Source organism: Microtus oregoni, unplaced genomic scaffold (assembly GCF_018167655.1).
Source record: "Microtus oregoni isolate MIOR12 unplaced genomic scaffold, Mior012 000013F_ref0000133, whole genome shotgun sequence".
NCBI lineage: Eukaryota > Metazoa > Chordata > Mammalia > Rodentia > Cricetidae > Microtus > Microtus oregoni.
Genome location: NW_024543072.1, coordinates 27,070,770 through 27,093,468, shown reverse-complemented (window position 1 = coordinate 27,093,468; position 22,699 = coordinate 27,070,770). Strand labels below are relative to the sequence as shown.

Sequence of the window (22,699 nt, the reverse complement as noted above, 5' to 3'; positions counted from 1 at the left end):
TGAACACACACACTGGAGAAAAGCCAGCATCCTCAACAGTGCCATGGAAGCCGGACCTCCACATGCAGAAGAAGGGAAAGGCATCCTAATCTCTCAGACTCACTTTCATACAGTGAAATTACGTCACTCACTGGAAAGGTTATGCAGATGGAGATCACAGTATAAGAAGGAGCCAGACACCAAGAGGCCAACATCCCATGCTTTCTTTCCCCTGTGGATATGTTTAGGGATGCCGCTTTAAGACACAAAAGCAGAATGAAGACTGGGGAAGGAAGGAGAGGCAGGGAAGAGAGAGGCACAGGTGGGAATTTCAGAATCCGGGAGTGAATGTAGCTGAATACATTGTGTACTTGAAAGAGATTGTCTCTAGGGAGCACAGCGCTGTCCGTGATGAATATACACCATATTAACAAAAGGCATAGTTGTCATTCCAAGCTCAGGCTTTGGACTAATGATCTACAGACACCGTTCACGGCAGCTGAGATGGTTCCACCAATTTCAGACGAAGATGTGGTCACGTGTGCATCGGCCAGCACCTGGGCTTTTTCAGTAAGGAGCACAAATAATAAACTCCCGGCATTGAAATATCGCATTCTGTGGTAATCTCCTGACTAATCGTCTTGCTAATAAATATCTAAAGACCACATTTTTTCCCTGGGCTTCCAGCTTCCACAGGAACATTCTGATTGTGACATAATTTTTAAATTAGTGGGTTTATTCATAGTTTTATATTAGCAAATGTCAAGCCTATTACTAATGAGCAAACCCTGTAGATCCACAGTAGTATTAATTTTTAACAGTACAAGGAATGCGGAGAAATAAGGAGACAATTAAAAATTTCCCTGTGGTATTGACTCCCATGAAATTCTGTGCAAGGCGAGAAAGCACGAAGCATCATTTAGAAAGGATGCCAAAAGCTGGGACCCACACTTCCTACAGCACACCTGGTTACAGTCACTGCCTCTCATAATGTCTCTCTGGCCATTGCTAGTGAGATTTCCCTGCTGGCCTTTGATTTGCTATAAGGACATTCCCAGCAAGTTTTCATTTCATAAGGATTTATTGCCTCCTTATTGATGTTTCCTTTCTAATCACTGGTGCGATTGCTTTTTCTTGAGAGACCAGTGTTTAGTGTGATATTCAGCTCCTCCAAAGCTATGCCGCAAAAGTTCTCTTACCTAGCCAGGGTGTGCTAACACAGACCTTCCTGTCCCCATTAATCTCCTGAGTAGAAGCATAGGTATCTGGGGCTGTTTAACCTCCCAGTTCTAGAATGTGAGAAGCATCTGCCTTTTGTGGGGACTTACGAACTTCCCTATAAACCTACCTACCCTACGCACATTCTCAAGCAAATACAATTGTTTTCCAAACCTTCCTAATGCTTAAGTCTATTTGCTAAGATGTTGGAGGCTCCCTACATTGGTGGCCATGGAAACCACCCGCCTTATGGCAGCATTTTTCCTGGATGCATGCCAGGTTGCTGAGGGCCAGATAGTACCCTACATTTTAGGGAGTCAAGTGCAGATATTTCTTGTGATAACTCAAAAAAGTTCCAGATAACAGTTAAGAATACGAAAGTATGATATGGTTTGCTCTGATGTGCAAACTGCATAATTTTTTTCTTTTTGGGGGGAGGTGGGTGGAGGGAGTTTCAAGACAGGGTTGGGGGATTTGAGGATGGAGTTTATCTGTGTAACAACCCTAGTTGTCTTGGAACTCACGGCATAGTTTTAAGCGCATAAGTAAGCCAACATGCCAATAAGATTTGGAGTCACTTTCTTCCCTCACCATGGCTATCAACACAATTTGTCACACGAGAAGGAGGTTTTATCCACAGGAATGAACATGGCACATGAAGGTGTGTACGTGGTCATTCTGCTCCCCATCCCACCCGCTTCCTAGAGCAAACCAAATACACAGCCTGCACACAAACGTAAGTGTACATCTGTTTCTCTACATCATCTAGACAGTGATCTCCTTTGAAGCAGGGAAAGCTGTCCAAAGTCCAGGTTGCTTATAGGCCTTCCCTACAACTCAGATCCGAGCTGTGCATGGAAGGCGAAAGAGCTTTATGAATGACTGAGCCGTTGCCATTCACCTTTGAGAATCTACAGGGAAACATTAACTTGACTTGGGCTAGAAGTCACGTGAACTCTTCTGTTCCACCACCACTGAGAGGCCAGGTGGACAGTATGAGTCTATAAGAAAAATCGTGTGGGCCTTGCCTGACTGGCTCACCGTGAAGACTCTGAGATGTGCACCTTCCATGGCACAGGAAGGGAGGAAGGAGAGGAAGCAATCCCTATCCTACTTTAGGTTATGAGCCTCCCTTCACGAGCATGTCAGCATTGGCTCAGTAAGCGCCAGGTTGTCTCCAGGCAGGGTAGGGGACATTCATCTTAACATAGCATGTGTGGTAGTGAGGAAAGACGGAAGTAAGGGCCACAGATAGAGGCTAGAGAGAGAGTTCTTTTTCTGAAGAGAAAATGAGCCTGTCGTTTGCCCTCACACCCATTGCCACTAGCACAGGGTGAGTGAGCGTCAGATGATTGCAAAGTGAATTCACTCCTGGCCCTCTCCCGTGTCCCTGTTGCTACCACTCAAGTTTGGTTCAAAGACCCTTGGAAGGGCCCACTCTTCCAGTCTAAAGGATGGTCGACTTAAGAGCCCATCCTCTCCAAAAACAAAGAATCAAAATAGTTGGTATTTAACCTAATGGATGGGTTACAGTAGGAAGTGGGCCAAGGCCTTCGCTGCGGTAAAGAAGCAGAGACCCCGTTGACACACTTATTTTTAACATAATATTATTATTGATTATTTGGAAATTTCACATAATGTGCCTCAATCACATTCACTTCCCAGCCCTCCCAGGCTCACCCCTCACCCTTGTGAGCTCCTCCAAAACAAAAGAAGAAAAAGAGAAGAAAATAAGAAGTCCAATTTGTGCTGCCCATATAGCCACTGGAGCATGGTCAGACTCTCAGTGGCCAGCCCCTTAAAGAAAACTGGGTCCTTCCCGACCACCCCTACTGGAAGCTATAAGCTGTGAGGAGCTACACTTCAGTATCTCTATCACAGCGTTCTCTCCCATAGCTTCCTGTCTAGACTGTTTCTATGTCTCTCATTCTCCAGGGCGAATCCGCAGTCATTCATACCATGCTAAAGAAGCTTCCCTGAAGCAGATGCAGAGATGCACAGCCAAGCACTGGGCCAGGCTCTGCGAGTCCAGTCAAAGAGAGGGAGGGAGGAGGGATTGTATGAGCAAAGGGGCCAAGTTCATGCGGGGATGAGGGCGTGCATGCAGAGGGGGGACACGGAGAAAGCTGACCCGAGCTAGTGGGAGCACACAGACACTGGACCTATAGCTGGGGAGCCTGCATGGGACTGAACTAGGTCCTCTGAATATGAGTGACAGTTGTGTGGCTTGGTCTGTTTGTGGGGCCCCTGACAGTGGGAACAGGATCTATCCATGGTGCATGAGCTGGCTTTTTTGGAGCCCATTCCCTATGGTGGGATGCCTTGCTCAACCTTGATGCAGAGGGGAGGGGCTTGGTCCTGCCTCAACTTGATGTGCCAGGTTTTATTGACTCTCCTGGGAGGCCTTACCATCTCAGTGGATGAGGGGTGTGGGGAGGTGGGGGAATTAGGAGGAGGGGAAGGAGGGGTAACTGTGGTTGGTATGTAAAATGAATAAAAATTTAAAATCAAAAAAGAAGCTTCCCTGCCCTTCTTAGTCAGCAGCAGCACAGATCACAGACTTCCACGTGGTGTCTGGTTACAGCACGGGCCACGGGCATCAACAAGGCTTCAGGAGGGAGCACAGATTATGGACCATCCCAAGGCCTCCCGTGGTAACATGGGCCATGAACCTTAACATGGTCCTCCACAGCAGCAGATCACAGACATCAACATGACCTTAGATGGCAGCCCAGGTCACATGTGTCAACATGCAGGCCAAACTTCCATGCAACTATTCTTTCAAAGTACCTGAACACAGACTGTGTGTGTGTGTGTATGTATGCGTATGCGCACACAAGTAATGTGCAGGCATGTATATGTATGTGGAAGCCAGAGGATAATTCTGGGTGCTCCTTAGGTACCACATAACCATCATTTATTTATTTCTCTACTTATTTATTGAGACAGGGTTTCTTACTGGCTCAGAACTCATTAAGAGGATCTAATTCAAATCCCTGGCTAATACTTCACCACCTGAGTCAGCTCCCCAGCTCCAAAGACAAATTTTTATCAACAAAATTAATGTATTCCCTCTCTCTCCTTTCCCATCCATGATTAAGACAGTTACAGCCAAGGAGTAAGAGCACAAATCCCTGCAAGTTGACACTGATTGAGCAAAAGATAGTCAGAGATTGTTTGAGCCATTTTCCCCCCTAGCCTTAGATGAGAAGAAGAAAAAAAAAGTCAACTTCCATCAAGGGTGTTGAAATGACCAAATCTGCAATAGCCATTTGGACAGAGTACAGGTGAATAGTCCATTCTTCTTGGAGAAATGAACAACAACAACAAAAAAAAAATCCAGGCCATTATCCAAGCTGACCTTAAAAAAAAAAGATAGCTCAGGGACTGAAATTTGTGGTTCTGATACCATTTGAAGGAAAATGGGGGTGAAGACAGAAGCCTGGTGGCTCATTCTTTCTCAATAATGCCTGCACCGGGGCTTGCCTGTGTCCGTGCACAATGGGCTCTGACCAAACAGAGCCATCTTTAGCAGCCTCTAGACAAGAGGAAAAAGATCTTGAAAAGGTAAAATAATTTAAAGAGACTGCTACTGATGGCTTAATATCAAAACATATCCCACTTTTTATTGCCCAGAATGCATAAATCTGAAAAAGACAATTTTTAAATCGACAGATTATATTTAGATAAAGTGACATCAGCCAGTTGATTATTAGAAACTTAATGAACTCGTGGTGTCTTCTACGTGTTTAGTTCAGGTGCTCATTCATTATTCAACAATATCACAAACCGGCCTTTGTAAGGGCCTAGATATACAATGAAGGAAATAGTCCCCATGTGTAGTCAGGTTGGCCTATGGTAATTACTCCCGGTTACAGCATTTGACAACTACATGGCTTCAATTTTGCCATTCACAATGATGAGCAGCCAGTAGTTAACTGAGAAAATCAGGCTCCAATCTCTGATTCCACCCCCAAAAAAGTAAAAACACAGTTTTCAGACAGTTAGTTAAGTGAGCTAGGCGAAAATAGAATGGTTTCATGTAGGTGAACATGACATTGGGATGCACTGGAGACGAGCTGGCCAGGTGCAGTTCCTCAGAGAGCAGGAGTCACGAAGCAAGCTATGCAGACTACTTGTTACTTAGCGTGGCCTGCCCATCCCCCATTCCCAGGTTTTAAGAGAAAGCTACACTGTTAGGAGCCAATTTCCTCCTAAAATCATTACAGGAACCATCACCCTGGGGAGTCTGCAGAGAACCCCACACCCTTAATTGTGTTAGGAATCGTTCTATTGACAGAGCCTACCCCACACCCAAATTGGCTGTTAATGGGAGCTATCTGTTAGCGGAACCCACCCCACATTCCAAACTATCTAGGGATCTAGGTGTGTCAACTCGTGACTTCTTGGCCTACAGTGACCTGACCGAAGACAACCTCCTGCCTACGTGACCAACTCGGACCATGTGACCAACGTGAACCACGCGGCAAGAGCCCAGGCCCCTGTGCCCACCCCCCAACTCTTTACCCTATAAAAGTTGTACCCCGTCTCTAATAAACGGAGGCTTTGACAAGAATTCTCGCTTAGCCTCATTCCGCTTTCCTAGCCCATTATCTTCCAGGTGGTGCCTCTCCGTGACCCTGGAATAACTGACTGCCAGGTGGGTTACTAACCCTAGACTGAGTAGCCCACCCAAAGGCAATCAACACTACACTTCAGATAAAAGATCACGATAGTTTGCCAAATCAGAGGGTTCAATACTAGACCTCTTACCACTCAGATGAGAGGAATATGAATTCTCAGCCCCCACTCCACCACAGACCTACTCCCTCAGAATCTGCAGCAATTTGATTGCCCAGAATGTATAAATCTGAAAAATACAATTTTTAAATAGACAGAAAAGTAAGGAAGTCATCTAATTGTCTTTAGGTAAAATAACAACCAGTTGATTACTAGAAACTTAGGTAATTATTATTAATAGAAAATTAGGTAAATCATTTATTTCTTAAGACTTTGCTAAGTCCTGAGCTAGCCGCCTTGGCTAAGACTAAAGCCACAAACTGTCTACTCATTCTTTGGTTGGTTTCACTGTTTGAGAATTGTGAGAACCAAAGAGCAAAAAAAAAAAAAAAAAAAAAAAAAAAAAGAGTTGCTTTGGAGGAGGGATCTCCAGACCCTTTAAAGGAAACCTTCACCCAAGCTAAGCTTGAATAAAATACACAGATATAGGGCTAAATCATTAAAACTTTGCTTATATTGACAGGGTATCCATTGGAGTGAATTAAGAAAGAAAGTTCTGCCGGGCGGTGGTGGCGCACGCCTTTAATCCCAGCATTTGGGAGGCAGAGGCAGGCGGATCTTTGTGAGTTCGAGACCAGCCTGGTCTACAAGAGCTAGTTCCAGGACAGGCTCCAAAACCATAGAGAAACCCTGTCTCGAAAAACTAAAAAAAAAAAAAGAAAGAAAGAAAGTTCTAAGAAAGAGAATGGACTACAGAGCCAAGCAAGAGCGCTAGAGATGTTGAGAGAATACAGGGAGGAGTTGCAGTAGGGCACAGGGGATCAGAAGAACCAGTACCTAGCACTGCGTAATAACACTACCAAGCAACATCCAGGCCCTCTGGTCTACCTGGAACTGCTCTGACCCCAAATGCAAAATGAAACAGTTTGAATCTCCACACCTCTTAGAGCTGATGGATAACGGCCATAATGCCTAGTTCCTCCTTCTCTCTTCCTCGCCATGAAAGTCTGACCTGCTTTTTCCTAAAAAGAAAGATAACAGGGTAATATAGCATAGATGTAAGGAAGGAGGAAAATAATACTGATCTTAAAACAAAATGAACAGTAGTTGAAATTCCATAGACAAGTGCAGAAAACCCTGGTTTAAAAACTAGACCCTGAGTTTCCACGCTACATAGTCAAAAGTTGACAATGAGAGTCGAATCATCTTCAGACCTCTCGACACTTCAGAAACAGAGTCCAATGCCTAAAGCAAAGAACTCAGGTCAGGAAGCCAACCTTTAAGTCTCCAGAAAGTCTGCTTCTAAAGAGTTCTTCAGCTGTCGGTAGAGCTCCTCCCCTTGACCTTGCTCATTAAGGAGGAGTTATTCTGAGGCCAGCCGCCACCACCATCATCGCTGCACATGGGATAAAGTATCCTCAGAAGTCAGCATCCCACTTAACACACTTTCAAAGATGTGTGCTCATGTGTCCTCATGGCGGAGACCCTCTCTTTCCAGTCCAATGTCTGCTCTTGTCTCTGTAAACTAAGACTTGTAAAGCCAGGCCTCCCGCCCTCCCAGTCCCCAGCACGATTTCCTCCAAGCACATATCTGTTCTGGGCCTCAAACCCAAATGTATCTCCTGTTATAGCTGATCTATTTTTGTGTACATTTTCTACCAAATTCAGCAGGAGGTTGACAAAGGGCAAGGTAGAATTCCAGGGAATATTTTTTTTAAAAAATGGAATTCTATTTTCAGGTTCCAGGATATAGAACAGTTAATGGCCTCTGAGCTTATGTTGCTACCAGCATTTCTCTATTTCTGGGTGCTTCTACAGATAGCTCATGGTCACCCAAGAAAACTAATCCAGTTCCTTCCAGAATTCTAAGGAAGAACTGGAATTTTTTTCCCAAAGGAGAATTTTATTTCAAAGCCAATTATTTTACAAATTGGATTCATTGTTTAGTTAATAGGCCTTGCTGAGAATCTGTGGGAAGATGGAAGGAAAATCCTGAAATTTTCTGTCTTGAGGAAGCCCTGCCTACTTAGGGTATCTCTATCATCTCTCTGTCTTTCTTCCTTTCCCCTTCATCCTCTTTCTTTCCTTTCTACCTATCATCTATCTGTCTATCTATCCATTTATCTATCTTAATACCCATGTATTTAGGAAGGAAGAAAGGAAGGAAGGAAGGAAGGAAGGAAGGAAGGAGAAAGAGAGAGATAAGGTAGTATAGTTTCTATTTTAATAAATAAAGCTTGCCTGAAGTTCAGAGAGTAAAATAGACACACTGGTCAGCCTTACAGACCAGGCAGTGGTGACATACACCTTTAATCAAAGTAGCCACACTAGTTTGTCATAGAAATTGGGTGGTAGTGGTACATGCCTTTAATCCCAGAACTAGAGAGGAATATAAGAAGAGAGGAGACAGCTCTCCGTCACAGTTTCATTCTGAGATTCCTTGAGGCAGGGTCGCCATTTTGGACTGAGATAGAGGTAAGAGCCAGTGGCTGGTTGTTTTGCTTTTCTGACCTTCAGGTTGAACCCCAATTTGTCTGAGCTTTTATTGATCGTGTTCAGGGAAGGAACCAAGAGGTGAAGATGAGAGGGAAGGCAGGGAGCTATCACTACTTCTCCGAGGACACATCTCTGGAGTAATAAACCTGTAAGGCTGTCTCTGTGTTTGAAGATTACGGTTGGTTTCTAACTCTCAGCGTCCCTATTTGCCTGGCGGAAATGCTTGGTAGTTTAGTGCTCTGGGATGCTTGTTTGTTTGTCCGGTCTGTTTATGCAGCCCACGCTGGCCTGGAACTTTTGTTCCTCTGCCTCAGCCTCTTGTATGCTGGAATTACAGGTATATATACAGCAACGAGCCAGAGTGTATGTTTTAAAATGCAACGCCTTGAGAGATAATTTGCATCTTATTAACTTACTAGCATGTGAGATTTCAGCATGTAGCCATCACCTCAATTTTTGACACTCCCTAGGTGACCTCAAGGGGCAAGTGAATTTTGGGAGCAATACTTCATAAGGCCACTATAAGCACTAGATAGGAAACACATGGAAATAAAAATATGATGTTTAACATAAAGGTGAGTCTACATTATCATAACCCCAAAGAGGTTTCAGAAAAAAACATACTGAAGATGAAGAAGAGAAAAAGAAAAGTGTCCTACAGGATTATATTTCAACTCGTCTAACCCAGGTGAAATTATCGACTTCTCACCATGAAGACATTTTCAGAGTATGGAGTCCTGTGAGTATCTAACATGTGAAGAGGAGCAGCGGTGGAGAGACCAGGAAAGGGGTGGGGAGCAACAATGATTCCAGTAGTTTCTGAGTTTGCTGGTCTTCTCATAAGCTCTAGGCTGGTACTGAGGATGCTAGTGATGCGTGGTTCCTTTGGGAAATCCCTTGCCACCATGTGTATCACGCTCTACACCCCTGACATCTGCAACGCCGTCAAACGGGGCTCTTGCTCAGCCTTCATAGCTGAACTTCACTCAGCGCAGTGACAGCCCTTTGGGATCAGAAGTGACGCCTACATTGTAACAACGACGACAAAGCCCACCTCAACATCCTCATACTTGTTTGGATGCAGAGGAGACAAGTATCTGCTGGACTGAATCAGTGAATTCACAATTACTGTCAAGCAAGAAGGAAGTAAAAAGGGCACTCATCCCAGAGAGCTCAGAACACCTCATAGCTGCTGTAGGTTGCAGAAGACTGGCAAGCAAGACCTGCAATTTTTCTCTGTAAGGCACATCCTGAGAAGAAACACTCTGGGCACTTAATAACTCCAGTGAATAAGTGGCACGGCCACAAGCTGTTATTAGGAACACTGAATGATGTATTACCAACATAGAGATCAAGAAAAAAATGTCATCCAGGGAAAAAAGATTAATTAATATCAATTAATTTTCTTTTAAGGAACAGATTATGCAGAAGTCTTTAGGCTTCTGAGGAGAATGTGTGAAAAAAAATTTACAGTATGCAGGAATTTGCATATAGACTGGGAATAAAAAGCAGATCGCCAAAGTTGTCCCCTGGGGTACGTTCAAGACGAGGAACAAAGGATAGTGGCATTTGTGTAAGTGCGGTAGTCCTGGGGATGTGAAGTAAAGAAAAGCAGATTTTGGAAGGCATTGAGAAACCTTATGAGTTGGGAAGTTACACAAAATGCTATTAAGTACCCTCGGCCGGAAGGAAAGTATTTTTTAAATACAAAATGCAGAAAGGATTAGAAAGCAAGTTAATAAGAGCCCCAGGTAAAGTCCATTAGACGGAGAACTCGCTTTCCTTAAATTCCCCCTTCAAGTACAAGATAATCACGCCTGATTTGCAGCCCAGGCATAGAAAGAAGAGACCTGCCATCTAGCAAACTGGGGCAGGTCATTTCTTTGCTCTTTGCAATTCCTTTCTAAATTGAAAGCTTAGACCAAGATAATGCTCCTCCAGTTTGCTATGGGAGATTTAACATACATTACTTAAAGAAAACATCCCGTGTTCGATCAGCACTGAGAAGAAATAAGGTAATCTGATCAAATGGGTTTCATTCTTACAGAATTCATGGAAGTTCAGTTGTATTAAAGCCCACATCCAACTGCAGAATATAACCTGTAGTATTTCACTAGCCAAAGATATCTCTCTCTCCTTCTCTCTCTCTCTCTCTCTCTCTCTCTCTCTCTCTCTCTCTCTCATGCATTGTGTGTTTGTGGTAGTGATGGGGTATACATTTGTTGTTACCTGTGAAGCCCAGAAGTCAACCTCAGCTGTTGTTTCTCAGGTACCAATCACCACGTTTTCTGAGACATGGTCTGACCAGCATGGGGCTTGCAGAATAGGCTTGGCTAGCTGGCCAGGAACCCAGAGTCCATCTGTCTCCATCTCTACAACTCCAAGATTATAGACTTATGCCACGACTTTCAACTGTTTTATGTGGGCTTTGGGGTTCTACTTAAGCCCTTATCAACTGAGCTCTCTTCTCATCTTCTCAGCCTCTAACCAAGAACTGCTTTGGGATAGACTACACCAAGTGGCTGCCTTTTGTTGAAGACTCAATACGACTTGCAAGTCTATTCTGTGGTTTTTGGTGCATAGATTTTTAAACAATGGTCACTTGCAATGGACAATGCAAAGTAACAGCCTTCACTACTAACTAGGCTAACAATTTACCGAAAGTAAATGTAAAAATCTCCAATTCCAATGCAGCCTGAAGAATCAGTAACCGGACTCTTTCTGTGCACACACATGCACGCGTGCACACATACACACACACACACTTTTAATTACTCAACAGAATCCTTAGGCTAGATTCACTTCGTATTTCATAAGTAATACTTTTTCTCTTTATTGGATATAATACCTATTACACATTAGCCTTTATGCATGTATCTAAATACAGTAGGGACTTGATCAATATAATAGATATGATAAATAAAATCCACAGCCAATACTGTCCAAAAGATCACACACATGCACAACTGACATGCTGTCCTGCCACCCGGCTGAATTCAATCAGCCTTCTCTGTGCATCCTGTGACTTCCCCCCTTCTCCATACATGGCAATGGTCATCTATGTTCTGGAACATAAGTCAAAGTTGAACAACACATGGATGGAAGAGGATCTTGGCTAAGGTTTAGAATTTGTCTTGACCTAGGTCACATGTCCCTGCCATAACTTACTGTGGAAATTACTGGCTGGTTCCTAAGTCTGTAAAAGGGAAAGGGGTTCTTGAATGGACAACCAGAGCCAGGAAGTCAGCAAAGTTTTTCAAGCACAGCTGATGGATGCTCGGCAGAGGGATGCTAGACTAGCATTTTTCATTCATTCTTGTGAGAATGATACAAGGTACCTTCTATTATCCTCCAATGTGAATCGCATGATGTCCCCAACATGAAATAATTCCCTTAAGTCCCAAAGCTGAGAGCCCGGACTCGTACCACAGTCTACTGAAGGTCAAGGCTGGAATTCGCCCCACACTTGCCTCACCTTAGAGCCACACAGCCGCACTCAGGGGATGAGGAGTCATTTGCATGACACTCTTGAAGGCAGGGCAGGGAAGACACAAAGGCAGAAAATTATGGGGACCTGAGAAAGGAGCCCCAGCCTAGGAGAAGACTGAAGCCCCTCCCAGCAGAGAAGCAAACATTCCAGCAGAATTAGCAACTGCGGAAGGGCTCCTTGCCTTCTACAATTTCCTAGGAATCTCACCAGAAACCCCATCTACAGGGAAGGGGCCCCAGGAAAGCTCTTGTGCAATACTGGTGGGTCTAGTTTTTACCTTCTCGGGTTATAAGCCCAGCTAACACTCCCCCAGAGATACCCTACAACCTCACTGGTCAAAACAGATACAAGAGAAAAAGTGTTCCTTCATCTTTTTAAATTTTTAGAGGGGGGGGTGCACACCCACGAGCGTGTCAAGGTCCCCTTGGAGGTCAGAAGAGGACACTGGTTTGTCTGGAGCTACAGGGGTCATCATTCCCCTGATATGAATGGAGCTTGAACTCAGGTCCACACACAAGTGGTCTGTGCTCTTCCCTAAGCCATCTCTCCAGTCTTAAAGAAAAAGCTTCTAAGTGATCTCCTAAGACCGATAACCACCAAATGGCCATAATAACTGTGATACAATCTTTAACGGCTTCTCATACTGGCTAGTCATGAAATTCTTTTCCATACTGAAGCAGCAAATTCTGTTTTGGTCTGAGGTGAGGTCCCTAAAAGACTAAGTGAAGACTTTAGGCTGTTGAGGGCGACAGTGCAGAGCTGAGTCTCTTCCCCACTGACAAGAACCCAAGTCAGGAGGCTGCCACACTTCATTGGGAAACCACCAGGGGAAGTCCCAGGAACACCGGCGGCCATCCCCCCCGGGGTGTCTCATTTCCTTTACAAAAGTGCTTATCTTTGAGGTTTGAATTTCTGCTGAAAAGCACGTGCAATTTTTCTCCCCCGACTCCAGTGGCCTAAACAAAGGCCCATCAGGAGTAGAGAAAAGAGTCGTAACTGCAAAAAACGGCTTCCTCCCACAGTGGTGTCCGATCCCAGCAGCCTCCAGGGTGGATTTGTGTACTCTGGGAACTAATGGTACCTGTGTTTCCCAAGCAGAGGACTGATCCACAGGGTGTAGAGAAGGCCAAGGCAGCAGAGGACGGCTCAGGCAGGCAATTCTCTGCTTTGGCTCTCAGGAAGTGAGATCAAAGAGCAGCCGCCCCAATTAAATGCTGCGGTGGGGGTGGGGCAAACGCGCGCTCTCTGGGCCGATTCTGACCTTTCTCCCGGCTCACACACGGGCAGAGACTCCTACTTCCTGGTATGCCACTGTGTGCTCACTTCTGTTTGCAAGATTCTCACGGCGCTGTTTTATTTCCTAAATAAATCACGAGCTAAGCAGTCTAGGGGTGCTGGGGTAACTCTTGCGGACAGCCTCTTCCTGCTCGCCGGTCTCTCGTGTGAGGGAAATCAGCAGTTTAGCAGCCAGGCCATGTAGGCTTGAGGTTTAGCTCAGAAATTGTTAGCCCCCATCCTCCCCTCCCCTATACCTCTTTCTCTACTCTAACTTTCCCCCACAGATTTGGAGTAGGGCCCGGAAAAAGTCCTGTGGCTACAGGACCTTTGAATTGGAGACCCCACCTCCAGCCTCCAGGTCACCGGAGACAGCTGAAAGTCTGCTTTGGAATTCGAGTTATTTGAAAAACGGAAGGTGTCTTTGTTCAAGTTCCAACTCTAGCTCTAGGTAGAAAGACCTGGCCTCTCAGGCTATCCTAAGGAAACAATTACCCCATCAGTGAGACTCGCGCCTGTCCTATCCAGAAACCTTTCTCCACGAGATGCTTGTTGCTCTTTCAGACAACACATGGCATCAGCCTGCCTGTTTCTGAGGACTCAGGAAACTGTAACTTACTGTTTTTACGTTTCTTTATTCCTTTTTATAATACTGGCCAAAGGTTTAGAATGCTTTCCCTCACACCCTGGGCGTTTTCACTCTTGCTCTGAAACCCCCTCTCCTTTTGCCCTGTGGCTGCTAGTCCAAATCTATTGAACTGAAATGGCCTCTCTCTCTCTCCCTCTTGCCCTGGCTGCTGGAGTTTAAAGCTCACCCACCCCCATTGTTTTTCCCTAAATTTTAATAAAATCTTCCTCAAGTTCCCCTTTGAGTTCATGGCTAACTTCTCTTATTAATGAGGCTATGAATCCCAAAGGGGGCTTCAGTTTCCCTGATAACAGTGCCATCTAAATGCCAGCTGGACTCCCAAGCAGCAGGCAGTAAGGCTTGGCTGAAAGGGTGTTCCAGGGAGCAGAAATGAGCTCAGTGCAATCCTGGCATCTCTCTAGTCACATATGCTAGGCAGGGTAGCGACTTAAGAATTGAGAAGAGCCAAGGCTTGGACACCAATCTAATCAGACTACACCACGATCCATTTTATTGTTATGCCCAAATCCATGAAGTCACCCAAAAGCCAACAAGGAGACTGAGTCCCTTATTGTCTCAGAGAGCCTATATTTTATGCAAGTTTGCAAACTCAGTCTCTCCGCATGTCCAACATACTGGAATAAACAGAGAGCTTCAGGTCAGTTAGAGTAGGGTTTTTATAGTAGTAAAGTTAGGGGTTAGGGGTTTCTGAGGTTCAGAACCCCTGATTGGCTGACAGGTGATCCTATCTACAGTGGTTGGAACGTTAGGCATTTCCTTTGGATGGTCTTTTCTTGGGTGGTGCTCAGGAAACCACTGAGAATCAGGGCTCTATTAAATTTATCGATGGCTGAGTCCTACTCTGGCAGGTGATAATGGTTGAAAGTAAAGAACTTCCTTTGGGTGATCTGTTCATATGAGCTTATCATGGCTCGCTCCTACATTTATCACTTTGAATCCAGGGGCTTCCTTAAGTGTGACCCTAGGGCCCCTCCACATGCTCCAATTCCTGGGCTTAAAACAAAATTTCTCTGCTGATACCCACTAAGAGCATCAGTGATCAGCTTGTTTCATCCCCTCCTCCTGGCTTAGTTGGAACATTCCCGGCCTTCTCAGACCCCTCCCTGCCCAGATAGGATTCCCATGTCCTTGTCCCTCGTCACTCTGTGTTCCCCTTGTTTATGGGCTTGTCTCAACAGTTGATGGTGAACTTGCTGAGGTTGGGGACACCCACCTGCCTTCATGTCATCATGACAGCTTCAAGTACAGGGCCTAAATAGACAGCATCATTTGAATGAAGAACTCATGAATGAAAGGGAAGACGCAAAAACTCGGTCTGCCAAGCATTTTGCATTATAGTATGTACATGGCAATAGTGTTAGAATAAGAAGGAAGGTCTATAGGAACTGCCAGAGATGTAAACAGCCTGATCGTTAGGCAGTGATGATGAATCATGTGTGCATGGATACAGACAGATGAGGAGAGGGTTCTGGGCATGGAGAGTCATGTCTCAGAACAACAGGTGCAGAGATGGGGAATCTAAATGTGGGCTGACATTCATCTGCCAAAGTCCTTCAATGACAAGCAAACCAACTCCTATTTCTTTTACCCATAAACACCAGAAAGGTGGACACTAGCAATAGCCACTGGTTGTATTTAAGAAGGCCGCAGGTGCTAGAACCAGTAGCAAAAAGACTCCATGCGAAACTGTAGACTCAGGCTTACCCAGCGAAGAGAAACCCTTAATACTTCTTGTAATCAAATAAGATTTCTATTTGAAAGAATAAAAGAGTTGGGAAGACTGCAGCCCAACGGGAGACTGGTATCTGTGGAGAGCAACTGGCTTCAGGGATAGCATTTGCAGATCAGAAGGGAACTTGAATGCAGTAATTCTTAGACACATATACACACCAAAGCGATAATTTGAGGACAGGTTGTTTATCCACCACAAAACAGACTCTCTGCTACCTCTTCCTGCTAAACTCTGGGCTACTGATGGATTATGCAAGAGCCAAAGCTACAGCCTTTGGTTACGGACCCACTGAGGAGACGGCCAGCCTCCAATCGATAGCTGCAAACTCATAGTATACAAAATCCCGTGGTTAATCTCAAGGGGTGTCAACACACAAAGAATGAGAAGGGCATGAAGTTAGGACCGAGCTGTATGGAGGTCGGGGTCATGGGGAAAGGGAGATTAGAGAATGTGGGATGTTACAGTAATCAGAATACTTTACATGTGTACAAAACTGTTAAAAAATATTCAATTTAAGTTACAAAAGAATATAATAGGTAAAACTGAAATTTAAAAATATATAAGAAGAGAAAAGTAGAAAAAATTTCTGAAGGCAAAAGAGATAAGGAGGGAGATAGAAAATGAGTGAAGCATGAGGAAGCAGTGAAGAAGGGTCCCAGAAAGAGAGAGAGAGAGAGAGAACAGAGGTTGCTAAGCACCAAGGGTCCAGTGCCCGGGAAGGCTGCAGGGAAAAACACAAGCCAATGGGAAGAAATGAAAGCTGGTAATTCTTTAGGATTCAATAACATGCGATGATAAAAACAGTTCCTTCGCCTCAAGTCCTTGGAGCATAGGGAAATCTGGGACAATCTGTGCTCTTGCCACATCGGGAGAGAAGCGCTTTGTTTGAAAAGGTCCATGGTCAAACAGGAGGCTGCGACGTTAATCGATTTATTTCCGTTGAGAGCGAAGCATAAATGAAAGGTCTGTGTTTCAGAAAAGGCCATGAAAATGTGAAGACGTTAGTATTTGCAAGCTGAGAGGAGAGGTGAGAGTCTCTGCCTGGCACATTGCAGAGAGGTTCAATCAGCCGGGGCAAGGGGACGGATTTAAAATAGAAAAGTAATGGGAAAAGGGCTTTCTATGAACAGAGACGATGGCTGATGAAAACCATCCCTCCGGAGCCATTTCTATTAATACACACCTACCAGGTAGCTTGGAGAGTTTGAAGGAAAAAAAAAAAACCTATATAGTTTTCATTTCCCATAGCTTCTGGGTCTAATTACATATTTGTATCCATATATGGATAGGCACACACACACTTTTTTTTTATATAGTGACAGATATAGCTGCATATCCAAGTTGTAGCTCCTTACCTTAAAATAGATGTCTATAATGCCTTTCAAAAATAGGAGGAGAAGGAAGAGAAATAGGAGGAGAAATATTGGCCCAAAGATCGACTGTCTTACTCACTAACTCATTCATTCATTCCGCTAGTACCTATTGGTTGCTACCGTTTCAGAAACACAGTTTAGAACACCAAGGTCTGACTATCGAGCCAAGTTAGGAAACAAACTCTTTTTTTTTTTTTTTTTTTTTTTTTTTTTAGGAAACAAACTCTTATGGTTCAAATGTAGAAGATACATCCCAGCGGGTGTTTAAAATTCCAGTACACAGGCTGCCTGGGTGTCTAGAATGCACCCAGATTCCCATCTCCTTAATGTATGCCCACACAAATTTGTGCCCCATGCTCTGTTGTGGGTCAACAACAAGAGGGACAATTTAGAACCTATGACTGCCCATTAAATATCTAACACAGAAACGCTCAGCTGGAAGTTGCAGGAGTACGTTTAATGAAAGTATATCAAATAAGATAGCGGGTAATAAATCTCTTGATGAAAATTTAGTCAATGGGGCATTTAATTTGATGGCAGAATCTGCTTTCAGATTATTCAAAAATTGGATTTGTAAGAAAAAAAGAGGCACAGTCCACCTCACTCAGGCTGTTCTTTAGGGATTTATTTGCAGACCTAGAAGATGCCAGTGCCGAGACTTTCTTGAATATTTCATTTTGCTTGGCGATCATATTACCTCTTTCAATGAAATGACTATATATATAATTGTCCAGTCACCTCAGGACATTTATGAAAACAAAATGCTGTCTTAATGAGGTGAGCTTCAGAGTGACATTTGACCCAGGAGACGCCTCATTAGCAGCTGTGGAAATGCATCTCAATCTTCCCCTCACTTCCCGAGGTTAGCTGATAATAAATAGTTCAGTTACTTCAGCCATTCCAGGTGAGGCCAGCTTCATGGCAGGCTTTGTACAGGCGAGAGAATCACTCTAAACTCCCAGAGACCTAAGGCTGAGTGTGCTTAACTCCCAGCATGCTCCAGCCCAGCAGTAGGCACCTAGGGGGAAAGACAGAAAAGAAGTATCCTATCTTCTAACTTTATTATGGAATGCCAGTGCAGGGATCGGGCATTTAAATACACAGAAAGGGACAGAGAGCACCTAACCTCTTGTCCTCCTGACAGCATCCACGTGACTGTTATTTGCATTATTTGGCCCATTGTAACATGGGCTTTATCTTATAAGACGTGTGTGTGTGTGTGTGTGTGTGTGTGTGTGTGTGTGTGTAAGCATGTGCAGGAAAGAAGAGGATTTATTTTCCTTGAAATAGGATCTATCCCTGAAATATGGCAGGCAGCCAGCAAGCCCCAGCAATTTGCTTGTCCGGGGTGACAGATATATGTGCACCATGGTGTCTTATGTGGGTGCTGTGGTTTCAAACTTTGTCCTCATTCTGGGGCACCAAAGTCTCTTTCCCACTGACCCATCTTGGGAGCCTCTATCTGTGTATTTTTATTTACTAGAAAACTATTTTCTTTATCTTATATGAGGAAAACATTTGTTTGATACAGAGTTTTGCTCTACATAACAGGCTGTCCCGGAACTCCAGGATCTTCTACCTCAGTTTCCCAAGTGTTGCAATTGTCGGTGTGTTCCACCCTGTCTAGCTGGAATACGTTTTTATGAGATATGCATTAAGAATTAGAAAAAACAAGTTCAAAGGTTAATATAAAATAAAGCAGCCGACACCAAAGGAAATGGGTCTTATTGATCTGTGTGCCAATATTAAAAAAGAATGAAATATTTAATTTGTTACACTCTGTGACAACTGAAGGTAGTTACAAGATATTTGTGTATGTGTCTGCATTTATAAAGACACACTTCTAAATTTCTTTTTTTTTTTTTTTTTTTTGGTTTTTTCGAGACAGGGTTTCTCTGTGGCTTTGGAGCCTGTCCTGGAACTAGCTCTGTAGACCAGTCTGGTCTCGAACTCACAGATATCCGCCTGCCTCTGCCTCCCGAGTGCTGGGATTAAAGGCGTGCGCCACCATCACCCGGCCACTTCTAAATTTCATTTCACCTCTTGGAAGAGCTAATTCCTAGCAAAGGTATCCTAGACTTGCTTTCCCCTGATAATATCTCTTTTGACATGAAACTAATTACAGGTTAATCAATTAAATACTCAAAAGAAAGAAAGAAATCTTACAGAATAAACGTTAATATTATTTCAAGGCAGACTGGCATAGTGTGCTGTTTTGAATGAGACGGACTCCCATAGACATGTATATCTGAATGTCTGGTTCACGGCTGGTGACCTGTTTGGGAAGGATTGGATGTGGACGAGGTGTGTCACTGGGCCCCAGCCATTCCCAGTTAGCAACCCCCCTCTTCCTTATGCCTGTGGATGAGACATAAGCACCCATCTACTGCTTCATTGCCATGCCTGCCTGCCAGCACCCCAGCCATGGTGGCCACTCACTCTCTGGAACTGCAGGTGCCCAAATTAAAAGCTGTCTTTTTTATGTTGCCTTGGTTGTGGCGTTTCATTGCAGCAAGGGAACAGTTTCTAAAACCCATGGCTTCTTAGTTTGCCTTCTATGAATCTGCAGTTATCTTTTTACTTGTTCCTTCTGGCAAAGGGGTAAACATATTTGTATATGAAAACTTCCTGGCAGAGTTAACGCCCACGGGAAGAACCGGTAATTTTTGGAAACTGTTGAAGCCAGTGCTTACGGTTAAAACAAAACTGTGTATGTACACATATACATACCCACACATATAAGCACACTATACACACATTTATACATGGATAGACATAGATGAGTTCACACACACACTTGTATGTATTCGGATAGGCATAGCCGTGTACACACACACACACACACACACACACACACACACTTGCATGTACAGACAAAAGACTGACAAAACTTGCCACATTAGCTAAGGCAGTACCACAGTTAAGGATAAATCTGAAATGTAGAATTTTTTCTTACTCAGCAAGAAAGAAGATTTTGGTGTTTGCTTCTTTAAAAAGGAAGATGCACCCCAGTGTCAGCCTGACACTTCAGAGGAACACTGACATCTGAGGATGTCTGGCAAATGAACAGCCCAGGTAAGGAAATGCAAAACCTTCTGGCTAGTCACTTGCTCCGTTGTCCGGATCCGGCCCCTTCTCTGTGTATCCCATCACACTAAATGTAGCATGAGTCATTTGAGTAATGACTCAGAAAATGTCTAGCAGCCTCCTGCAACAGGAGATATCATGCTTCAGATAAAATGCAGGAGTACTAGGATGGGTTTTTATTTCTGCTCTAGCTAGACCACATCTCTTAATCAGAGATGGGAAAAGTTCTCTCTCCTTCCTCAGGAAGCAGGAGCTGGGCCATAGGCTATCTATCTTGAGGCTTATTCCATTTCTCAAATTTAAAATTTCATAGGAAAGCCATTGTAAGAGTATATAAATGCAAAGGCATATAAATATTTGTGATTTGTGTTTTGCTTGCTTTTTAAAGAAGTTTTTATTCCCTTCTTACAAAGTACGGGGTAATGGTTTCCGTAGTTATCATAATGACACATTAGCCTCTAAGCACGATAAGCTTTTGTTAAAAAGAAATTGCTTGGGCCAGAAACGATCATTCAAAGGTTAAGAATGCTTGCTCTACATGCATAAGAACCTGAGATTGTTCCCACAGCACCACAGGTTAATAGTCAGGAATGGCCGTATGAGTCTGTAAACCCAGTGTTGAACAAGGGAACCTGATGGCCAGCAGGCCGGCCTCTCTGAACTGGTGAGTGTCTCATTCAATGCAAGACCCCGAGTTAAGAGAATAAGGCTGACACCAGGTACTGGCCTTTACATACAAGCACACACACCTCCATACACATGTGAACCTGCACATACATGTACAAACATAACACACACACACGAACCATGACACACATACACACAGTTTTTGAGACTTGCTTAAGTTAAAAAGCATCAAGAATTGAATTTTAGAGTTCAGTAAAATCCATAAAAGATCTTTTTTCAATAAAAATGTGTCGATCATCTCTGGTTTATTCGAAATCATAATGCCTGCATTATTCTAATGGGGACTGCGTGAGGACTTTGGGTTTTAATGATAGTAACAATTGTTTTATCTTGTTTTACTTGTTTTAGCTTCCATTTTCATTCTGGCTTGTCTGTCTGGTGTTCATTCTTCTCCTACCTCTTGAAAAACAAAGCTGACTGTACATTCGTGTGTGTTACTGAATACCATTACCATGGTAATGCAGAGTAGTATAAAGTAATTCTACATGAATGACTAAAGAACTCTGAGTATGAGTTTTATTTTGGCAACACACTTTCTTTTTTATATGAAGGAAAGTCGCTAGTTTCCCGCAGTAAGTTCATCTTTCATAACGTGTGTCAGTTCCATGGGACAGCGCAAGTAGGACGCACGTGACATGGAGGCCGATGACTGATGAGGGAGGAATGTCCAGGGTGTGTGACAGGGAGGTGGGTCAAGTTTTACTTCATGTTTGCCATTTACTCAGTAGAAGATCTGTCCACACTTAAGTCTGGGATCTTCCTAAAGTGCAGCTTCTATTTCTCTGCCTGGACTGAGGACTAAGAAGCCACCTTCCTAAGAGAGTCCCCCAAGAGCTTGCTTTATTTTGGGAGTAGTGGTAAGTCTATTAAATAGGTCATTATTAAATACACATGATTGTCCCCACCCTGGACAAAGAAGGCTACAAATTCCCAGGTGAGGAAATGGATATTTAAAGAGAGCAAGTAGCTTGCCAAACCTTCAGAGTAGTTGAGAAATGAACCCAGAATGCCTGATCATAGTGTCCTTCCTCCAGGTGACATTTCAATGTCATAACAGCATCTCAGTGCTTACCTATGAAGTACCAGGCACTTGGCTGTTTTATACCACTCACTCCTACTGTTTCCTTCTTTTCTTTTCTTTTCTTTTCTTTTCTTTCTTCCTTCCTTCCTTCCTTCGTTCCTTCCTTCCTTTCTCTTCCTTCCTTCCTTCCTCCTCCTCCTTCCTCTTTCTCTCTTTCTCTGTACGTCTGTCTTTCTTTCCTTTGAGACAAGGTTTCTCTGTGTGTAATTCTGGCTGTCCTGGAACTCTTTTTAAATCAGGCTTGCCTTGAACTCACAGAAATCTGCCTGCCTCTGCTTCCTGAGTGCCGGAATTAAAGGCACGCATTACTGCCTGCCTGACTCTTGTACTGTTCTTAACAACCCTAGCAGGTGGGTAATATTATTTTCATTTTGGAGATAACAAAATTAATTAACCTTCTTTCTCCAATTGTCTCCAACTCACTGGAACTATAGCAAAAGATTAAATTAAGAAAATATCTATAATGAGCTAAATACAAGGAGCAGTACATTAACGAGAGAACAGTTTATCAGCATGAATATGTAGAACACTGTTAGTAAGTACATAGCAACACTGCCGTACAGCCCGGTCCTCTTTAAAGTCATCATCGACAAATAAAACCAACTGGACTCGTAAAGCTTAGCTGTGAAGCAGTTCTGAGCAGAATCTCTCAGTGGGATTTCCAGTGGGTTTCTTCTCTCTGAAGAATCCAAGATTCATTTCTTATAGTTATCTTTTACCGGCTGAGAGATCCCTCTTTATTAAGCTAATGAAACAAGATTGCATCAGTAAATTTCCCTGGAGAAGAGACTGCAATATAAGCAGCTGACAATGGATGCTGCACTTAAGTATGCTTAAGAAGAGCAAACACCCTATAACGGGACAGCGGGATCTCTGCTTAGTATGTTTAAAA

General features: G+C 43.7%; 1 protein-coding gene across 4 annotated transcripts in view; it reads right to left on the bottom strand.

The window, feature by feature from the left end:
* The window catches only part of Fhit (fragile histidine triad diadenosine triphosphatase), a 1,425,825-nt gene that overhangs the window by 768,730 nt on the left and 634,396 nt on the right, over nucleotides 1-22,699 (bottom strand). The window contains exon 1 of one of the 4 annotated variants that reach the window (XM_041662666.1): nucleotides 13,005-13,089. The exons of the other annotated variants lie outside the window; for them this stretch is intronic. The gene's annotated coding sequence lies outside the window, so the exon portion shown is untranslated. Of the gene's footprint in view, nucleotides 1-13,004; nucleotides 13,090-22,699 lie in introns of those variants that run through there. 4 annotated transcript variants of the gene reach the window in all.